The 9,951-nt window shown below is 42.3% G+C and overlaps 1 pseudogene; it reads left to right on the top strand.

Annotated features, from left to right (window-relative positions):
• Positions 1 to 7,547: 7,547 nt before the first annotated feature.
• Positions 7,548 to 9,665, top strand: LOC121500268 (annotated as a pseudogene).
• Positions 9,666 to 9,951: the final 286 nt, after the last annotated feature.

Genomic DNA, 9,951 nt, shown 5'->3' on the forward strand with positions numbered 1-9,951 from the left:
TTACAGACCTGTTTCCACTTTTGTTTATTTGTTTATTTTGTTGCTCAGATTCCCCATGCACATGAAATCACAGGATATCTTTCTTTCTCGGATTTATTTCACTTAACATTGCACCCTCTGGGTCCATCCGTGTTGTTGCAAAAGGCAAGATCTTGTTCTTTTCTATGACCTAGCAATACTCCATTATAGACAATATATATAAATAATTTCACCATATGTTTAAATATATTTGTTTATCAATATATTTTTATATATTCTATATAAATACACATATTGCATCGCATCTTCTTTATACATTTGTATATCTGTACAATATTCCATGGTGTAAATGTACAACCACTTTTTAAAACCATTTCTCTAAAAAAAATGAAAAAGAAAGAAAATGATTTCTCTAAAGTTTGAAATTCAAACTATGTCCGGTCTGTCATGACCGTAACAATGATTTGCTAAAATTTCTAAAAGCTAAATGTTTATTTGCATGTGTGGTTAACTTCTTTCTTATTATTTCAAGGGCAGGTTACTATTACTTTGAGGTCTTTTTCACATCTGTAATAAAAATGAATAAAATTTATGCAGAAAACCTCCTCGTCCTCACGAGGCAGGGCGTGAAAGTGCCTCTTCCTCAAATCTAAACAACGGTTCAGAAAAATCATTGCCCTTTTGGTCGCTGGAGCAGCATCCTCTCAAAGATGTTTTGCAGTGCAATTCTTGATCTCTGGTAGAGTTTGCAACTGTGTTTCTTTTGTGACTTACTTTTGCTGAACTTTTAGTGAAAGCCATATTTATCCCTTTCTAATTGATTCATGTAAGATCTTTGCATGTGGAGGAATGAAGCCTCTACCATATAACTTATAAGTTGGATAGTTTGGATTTTCCATTTGCTCTTCAATTTTTTTCTTTCATTTGCAAATACTGAAAAATTATATTTAGTCAAATCTCTGGGTTTTCTTTTTTTCCTTTTAGATTTCTGCCCTTGATGAGACACTTTGGCTCTGCTCTGCTAAAAATTACACAGAAATGTTTACTCAGTTTTATAGTTTACTTTCATAAAACACCTAAAACTGTAGCACATCTGGAATTTATCTATGGTATAGTGTGTGTGAATTTGGTATTTACATTTACTTTCTAAATGGGTTAGCCAGTTTCCCAGAACCATTTCTTGAGTTATTTCTTCTTCCTCTTCTCCTTCTCCCTCTCCCTCTCCTTCTCCTTTCCTCTTTCCTTTCTTCTTCTTCTTCTTCTTCTTCTTCTTCTTCTTCTTCTTCTTTTACTGATTTCAAATTTTGCCTTTATCAAATATTACATATATGTACACACACACACTTGGGTCTGCTATCATACTTTTATTCTATTTTTTATTACTCTGTCTTCCTAATTTCATGCCAGTAACATATTGCTTTAATTATTGTGCTATATATTACATGTTAATATTTGTGTGGTAAGTCCTTCTTGAAACTCTTCTTTTCCAAAATGTTTTTGGCTTCTGTACTGTGCATGTTCTCCCATATGAATGTTAAAATCATTTTGTGAAGTTTCAGAAAAATAGCCCTGTCAAAGTTTTTACTGGCATCATTAAGGTAAAACTAAATTTGTAAAAAATTGATATTTTATCAATATTACATCTTCTCATCCAGAGTGAGAAGGTAATAGGGTATGTCTTTTAATGTATTCTCATTACTGTATATCTCTTGGTAAAGTTTTTCAGTTGTTTTCTTAATATAGGTCCTGAATGTTACTTATGAGTTTCACTCCCACTTTGCCAAAAAGGTGGTTAAATTTTTATCCTCAAGATAAAGAAGCCCTAGCTTCTGGGGCAGGGTGCTTCTGGGGCAGGGAGGCACCACAAGAAAGCACATCTTCTGGACTGGGGCACATGATGTAATATTTTGATCTTTTTATTTTTGTTGTGAATGAGATCTTTATTTTTAAAATAATCTCTACACACAATATGGGGCTCGAACTCAAACTCCAAGATCAAGAGTCATATGCTCTTCTAACTGAGCCAGCCACATGATCCAAGAATGAGACCTTTGAATACCACTTCATTTTTGAACAAAATATCAGGGGTCTATAGAAAGACAAAATTTTTGAGCATTTATTTCATAATTAGCTTTTAGTTGCCGTCTTATTATGTTGTTTTATGTAGGATGGGAATCTTGGGCTTTGCAAAGAGATCATCGTTTATTTGCAAGAAATGGGTGTCAATCTTTACAATGTTTGCTTCTTTTTCTTATATAGATCAATATAGTATAATGTTAGAAAAGCATGGCTATTTCAAACATTTACATGACCTGGTGAAAATTCTAACTGTACCACCTACTCACTCAAATCTTCTGCAATTTACCCAATTTCTGAGGCTCAGATTACTCAGTTGTAAAAAGAAATAATGATACCTACTTTACGAGGATCTTTTGAGGATTAAACAAAACGTTGCCTGTAGAGCACATAGCCCGGTACCTGGCACATACAGCCTGCTATTATTGCTTGTTTGATTGCACTTGGCTGGAATGCCCAGAACCTTAAATATTAATCATAATGATGGGCATCAGGTTTTAATAGTCATAGATTCATTGCTAAGTAGAAATACCAGGCACTCAATGACGATATTAATGATGATGATGATGATGGTGATGATGACTAATGTTTATTAAGCATTTGTGCCTCATTCAGCACATGCGCCATAAAGGCATTTGTAGGCAATTGTTCCAACATCTTGTGAACTTGCTCCTAATCATATTGCTTTTATTCATTTATCCCATCATTCAATTAATTCATTTACCATCATATGCTGAGCATGCATTGAAGCTCTTTATGTGCCTCAATTCTTACTGCAGTCATTTTGGGCATGGTGTTGGTTAGGTGACAAAGAGGGAAGAGACAGATAAATTAATGGACAATGGAGGATATTTGCATCTATGCTCAATGTATAAACCCCGGCCTCCAGAACCACACACATGCATATGGCATAGTCCTGTCCATTATCATGACTCTTCCCATCCTCTATGTATGGACCATCTGTCCTCACTTAATGCAAAGAATGAAGTGCAGGATTTGATGGGATGTGACCTTCCTCTGGTGAAAGGTCATTCTTTCACTTCTGAGTTGCTAGTAATAAAAGGGTGACTAAGATGGGGATCTGGCCCTTGAGTTCTTCAGACTTGAGAAAGCCAGACGTGAAGGAGCTTCCTACCAGAACAATACACACATGTTATACGACCATAGAAAGAGATAGGCTTGTCAGGGAAGGTCGGAGCCTTGCCCGCCCCTTGAGGGATGGGAAGGAGATGGACTGTAGAGACGGTGTGTGTGAGTGCTGGGTGAGTTAGGATACCAGGTAGATAAGAGAAGATAGGCAAGCGAGTGGTGGGAACAGCTCACAAAAAGTTACGAAGGCACCCTGGAGCTAATTGCTTCACTTGCCTGGTGGCTGGTTGTCCAGAGAGGCAAACAGAGGAGGCAAGCTTTCTGATTAAAGTCAGTTTGAGGGGCTCCTGGATGGTTCAGTGGTTGAGCATCTGCCTTTGGTTCAGGTCATGATCCCGGAGTCCGGGGATCGAGTCCCGCACTGGGCTCCTTGCAGGGAGTCTGCTTCTCCCTCTGCCTATGCCTCTGCCTCTCTCTGTGTGTCTCTTATGAATAAATAAATAAAAATATTTTTTAAAAATTAAAAAAATAAACAAGGTCAATTTGAAGTAGCCTGGCTACAAATTAGAGCTCTTCTTGGCTGATTTAATGAGGTTGGCAGAGAAAAGAAGGGACACCATCATGCCTTGTTTATATTCATTGTCATGATACTGACTGGAGCCAAACAAAGATAAAGAAAGTAAAAAAGAGCTTTTGCTGGGAAAGAGTGGAAACAAAATGGGGAACTAAAAGCATCTACTGCCTTTGGGTGGAAACAATGCAGATATTTATTGTCTTTGAATTAGTTCTGTTTCTTCCTTGTTCTCTTTTCACCTTGTCTTTCCCTCCTCCCAGAGCCTCACTCAGCAGTAGGTTTCCATGCTGGGTGGACTTAAAACACTGATGAAGAACGTTAGCTAGTGCAATAGAAGATTACGTAGCTCTCTCCCTGAAATCACACATGAATGATAGACATAGAAAGAGTGCACCCCCTTGGCCTCCATTATTCACTGTTGAATCCAGATTTTGGGATTGATTCATTTGTCCTCCAGAATCAGCTTCTCCTTCTTTCTTCTCTCTGCATCCTGTTTTCTTCCCAGGTATTTGGGTCTGGCAGGCCATTAATGGGTGGAACCCACAGACACAAGGAAGTGATTTTACAGGCTTTCTTCTGGGCTCAAGCACAATTTTTAAAAATTCCTTTTGATCCTCTAAGATCCCAGCAGCCAACTCTGGTTAACATCACCAAGAAGCTAGCTGTACCCGGAGCTGTCCTAGGCATTAGGCTTCTGTGTGCCAAGCTGTAGGCAATCCTATCTCCTTGCCTGGAACTGGAGACATCTTGAGAAGATTCAAGCAAACAGAAGTGGCCAGTTGGATCATTAACATGTGAATCCGATCAATGTTTATATCTGTGCAAAGCATTTTGTACCGGATAAGTCTCTTAAAAATTCCCTTGTTACTGCCTGGCTCCCTGGATTGAATCGCTTAATCCTCAGTCCTTATATACAAAATTCCTGATTGGGAGCCTAGGAAGAGCTAGAAGTGGATCTTGTTCTGAAACTTTAGCCTATTATTCTGAAAGCCCTAGTGATGTTTGAAACAGAATTACCACCGGGACGCATTGAGGGCTTGTGGGACATGAGTGAAAAGTAGAAAGCTAGAGGAGGCAAGAGGCCCTGATTTTCATTGTTTCAGTCAACCTGACCTGTGAGCAGATAGCAATTATTGCCTAAACATGCGCAGAGCCAGGTTGTTACCCTTATAGCCCCTCCGTCAGCTTTTGATCAGGCCTAAACAGTATGTTTGATGGCATTGTGAGTGCTTATGACTGGATATGACATAATAAATACAATCAGAAAAAATACAATCAAATACAGATAAAATCTTGTTCTTTATGAGTGTGATTCCAGACTGAACCCCTTTCTTTTCTGGATGGAATTAACTAAACTAGTTTTATCGAGGAAGTGCAGCAGTTCTACAATTCTAGTGTATCTTTTGTTTCTCTTTCTTTCTCTACTTTCTTTCTCTTCTTTCTTTCTTTCTTTCTTTCTTTCTTTCTTTCTTTCTTTCTTTCTTTCTTTCCTTCCTTCTTCTTTTTCTTCCTTTCTTTCGAGAAAGAGAGATAACAGTGTGAAGGAGAGAGAGAATCCTAAGTAGACTTCTTGCTGAGTGCTGAGCCTGACTCAGGATTTGATCTCACAACCCTGAGATCACCACCTGACCCAAAATCAAAAGTCGGCCACTTAACCAACTGAGCCAGCCAGATGCCCCCATTCTAGTGTATCTTTGAGGGCTTTTTTTTTTTCACATTTGCATTTATGTATTTACTTTCTGCACCCTCCCCCATATAATTGAGATACAATTGGCATATAACACTGGTTTAAGGTATGTGACATAATGATTGGATATGAGTATTTTGGGAAATGATCACTATGGTAAATTAACTTAATATCATCACCTCACAGTTACCAATTTTTTTGTCCTTAAGATGAGAACTTTGATGATCTGCTGTCCTAGAAACTTCCAAATATACAATACGATTTTGGTAACTATAGCCATCATGTCATACATTACACACCCAGAACTTATTTATCTGACAACTGGATGTTTGTACCTCTGGGCCACCTTCACTCAATTCCTATTGTTTCTTAACTGATCTCTTGCTTAACTAATTCACTGAATTTGAGTGAGGTATTTGATCTAAGTGTACCAAATCTCTCCACGTGGATAGGAAACTGTAGATCGAATACCAATATAATTAAGACTAACTGTACCTTACCAAGCATCTAGATCCATTATCAATCAGTGAAGTTGTCTCTAATGGTGAAACACAGGGCTCTGTCCTACAGGACATTTTTACTTGTGCCAAGTTTGAAGGGAGATTTTAGGCTCATTGTATTTGTGGGTAACACAGCAAAACCCCTAAATAATGGAACTGAGCCCATCAAATGGCTTAGGGTGCAGTGGCCAGGAACAATGGAAGTGGGTGGTCTATTTTCTTCTTCCTCTCTCTTCAAGGACTCCCTTCATATCATTCATCTTTGTGACACCTAAAGGTCTATAAACCCAGACAGGGTTATTGAGAGATAAAATAAGATGAAGGGAAGTGAGTGAAGTCCCATCATTCCACATATTCTTCAGTCTTGGCCCAGAGCTTCAGGGAGGTGTGGGACCATAATCTCCTAAGCAATACCAGAGGGGGCAGGACACAAACCCTAGTTCCCCTGCTCGCATATTATTTAAAGATTGATTGATTGATTGATTGATTGATTGATTTGACAGAAACAGAGAGAGAGAATGAGCAGGGGGAGGGGCAGAGAGAGACTCTCAAGTTGACTCCCCACTGAGCAAAGAGCTCCATGTGGGACTCAATCCCAGGACCCTGAGACCTGAGCCAAAATTAAGAGTCAGATGCTTAACCAACTGAGTCATCAAGGCAGCCTTCCTCTTTGCATATTATGCTTACACTCCCTGGACATTCTTTTTTGAGAGTGACCCCGTCTGTCTTTTGAACACAAGCATTCAGTGCAACAAAACGATGGTTATGGAGATCTGCACTCACTTGATGTGTTCTTTTAATCAAGAAGCCAGGGCCGGGAGAGAGCAGCTGCTCCTAACATGTGCTTCTGTGGATACAAACACATCAAAAAGACCACCAGGGCTAAAAATAACTGGGGGCAGAAAATGCATTCAGGCCACAAGATCGAGAACCAGCACTTTAGGTGGGCCACTGCATGTGTTGAAAGTAATGATTCAATGCTGCGGACTAAAATTTTTGAGCTAAAAGGGACTCGAGAAGTCACATGGTCTGACTCCCCACTTGAATGTGGAGAACATTTGGCAGAGAGGGGTCAGCTGATGTGCCCGTGATCACCCAATTAATTATTGCCTTCTTGGTACTTGGCTCAGCATTCCTTCTACTACTCTATCACATTGTTCTGAATCTAATAATGTTCATGAAGGTGGTAATAATCATGGAAATAATAGCAATAATCCTAATAATCATCATAATGGAAATCACTTACATTTGTATAGCTTTTTACGGCTTAAAAGTCTTGGAAGGTTTCATGAGGCCGCCAGAGTAGGGAAGGTGGGCAATCGTGCCTTGTTAATATTCATCGTTATAATATTTACCAGAGCAAAACAAAAATAAAGTAAATATAGCTTTGGCTGGGAAAAGACAGGACAAAATGAAGAACTGAAAGAAACTGCTGTCTCAAGGTACAAACAAAGGCAATATTAACTTTCTCTGAATTTGTATAACTTTCCCACTTCTGACCCTATCCTTGTCTTCTCTCTTCCCAGACTCTCATCCAGTAGCAGGTTTCTAGGCTGGGTGGACTGCTTACCACACTGATGAGGATATTCTATTTTATATTAAAAAGAGGTAAGTAGGAGAGAACGAGAGGGAAGGAGAGAAAATGGCGTCCACGGATTACAGTACCTACAGCAGGGCTACAGGGCATACACCGCCCAGCCAACTCAAGGATATGCACAGACAACCCAGGCATATGGGCAGCAGAGCTATGGAACCTGTGGACAGCCCACTGATGTCAGCTATACCCAGGCTCAGACCACTGCGACCTATGGGCAGACCGCCTATGCAACTTCTTATGGACAGCCTCCCGCTGGTTATACTACTCCAACTGCCCCCCAGGCATACAGTCAGCCTGTCCAGGGGTACGACACTGGTGCTTATGATACCACCACTGCTACGGTCACTACCACCCAGGCCTCCTATGCAGCTCAGTCTGCATATGGCACTCAGCCTGCTTACCCAGCCTATGGGCAGCAGCCAGCAGCCACCGCACCTGCAAGACCACAGGATGGTAACAAACCCGCTGAGACTAGTCAACCTCAATCTAGCACAGGCGGTTACAACCAGCCCAGCCTAGGATATGGACAGAGTAACTACAGTTATCCCCAGGTACCTGGGAGCTAGCTACCCCATGCAGCCAGTCACAGCACCACCATCCCATCCTCCTACCAGCTACTCCTCTACACAGCCGCCTAGTTATGATCAGAGCAGTTACTCTCAGCAGAACACCTATGGGCAGCCGAGCAGCTATGGACAGCAGAGTAGCTATGGTCAACAAAGCAGCTATGGGCAGCAGTCGCCCACTAGTTATCCCCTCCAAACTGGATCCTACAGCCAGGCTCCAAGTCAATACAGCCAACAGAGCAGCAGCTACAGGCAGCAGAGTTCATTCCGACAGGACCACCCCATTAGCATGGGTGTTTATGGGCAGGAGTCTGGAGGATTTTCCGGACCAGGAAAGAACCGGAGCATGAGTGGCCCTGATAACCAGGGGCAGGGGAAGAGGGGGATTTGATCGTGGAGGCATGAGCAGAGGTGGGCGGGGAGGAGGACGCGGTGGAATGGGCAGCGCTAGAGAGTGAGGTGGCTTCAATAAGCCTGGTGGACCCATGGATGAAGGACCAGATCTTGATCTAGGCCCACCTGTAGATCCAGATGAAGACTCTGACAACAGTGCAATTTATGTGCAAGGCTTAAATGACAATGTGACTCTAGATGATCTGGCTGACTTCTTTACGCAGTGTGGAGTTGTTAAGATGAACAAGAGAACTGGACAACCCATGATCCATATCTACTTGGACAAGGAAACAAGAAAGCCCAAAGGTGATGCTACAGTATCCTATGAAGACCCACCAACTGCCAAGGCTGCTGTGGAGTGGTTTGATGGGAAAGATTTTCAAGGAAGCAAACTTAAGGTTTCTCTTGCTCAGAAGAAACCTCCAATGAACAGCATGCGGGGTGGTATGCCTCCCCGTGAGGGCAGAGGGATGCCACCGCCACTCCATGGAGGTCCAGGGGGCCCCATGGGTCGCATGGGAGGCCGTGGAGGAGACAGAGGTGGCTTTCCCCCAAGAGGACCCCGGAGTTCCCGAGGGAACCCATCTGGAGGAGGAAACGTCCAGCACCGACCTGAGGACTGGCAGTGCCCCAATCCGGGGTGTGGAAACCAGAACTTCGCCTGGAGAACAGAATGCAACCAGTGTAAGGCCCCGAAGCCTGAAGGCTTCCTTCCACCACCCTTCCCGTCCCCGGGCGGTGATCTTGGCAGAGGCGGCCCTGGTGGCATGCGGGGAGGAAGAGGTGGCCTCATGGACCGCGGTGGTCCCCGGTGGGATGTTCAGAGGTGGCCGCGGTGGAGACAGAGGGGGCTTCCGTGATGGCCGGGGCATGGACCGAGGTGGCTTTGGCGGAGGAAGACGAGGCGGTCCTGGTGGGCCCCCTGGACCTTTGATGGAACAGATGGGAGGAAGAAGAGGCGGGCGTGGAGGACCTGGAAAAATGGATAAAGGCGAGCACCGTCAGGAGCGCAGAGACCGGCCCTACTAGACGCAGAGACCCCGCAGAGCTGCATTGACTACCAGATTTATTTTTTAAACCAGAAAATGTTTTAAATTTATAATTCCATATTTATAATGTTGGCCACAACATTATGATTATTCCTTGTCTGTACTTTAGTATTTTTCACCATTTGTGAAGAAACATTAAAACAAGTTAAATGGTAGTGTGCCGAGTTTTTTTTTCCTTCTTTTAAAGATGGTTGTTTAAAGACTAAACAATGGGAACCCCTTGTGAGCATGCTCAGTATCATTGTGGAGAACCAAGAGGGCCTCTAACTGTAACAATGTTCATGGTTGTGATTTTTTTTTAAATAAAATTCCAAATGTTTATAAAAAAAAAAAAGAGGTACAGTAGGGGTGCCTGGGTGGCTTGTCGGTTAAGCATCTGACTCTTGGTTTCGGTTCAGGTGATGATCTGGGGGTCCTGGGATCAAGCCCCACATCAGGCTC

This window comes from Vulpes lagopus, chromosome 10 (assembly GCF_018345385.1).
Source record: "Vulpes lagopus strain Blue_001 chromosome 10, ASM1834538v1, whole genome shotgun sequence".
Lineage (NCBI taxonomy): Eukaryota > Metazoa > Chordata > Mammalia > Carnivora > Canidae > Vulpes > Vulpes lagopus.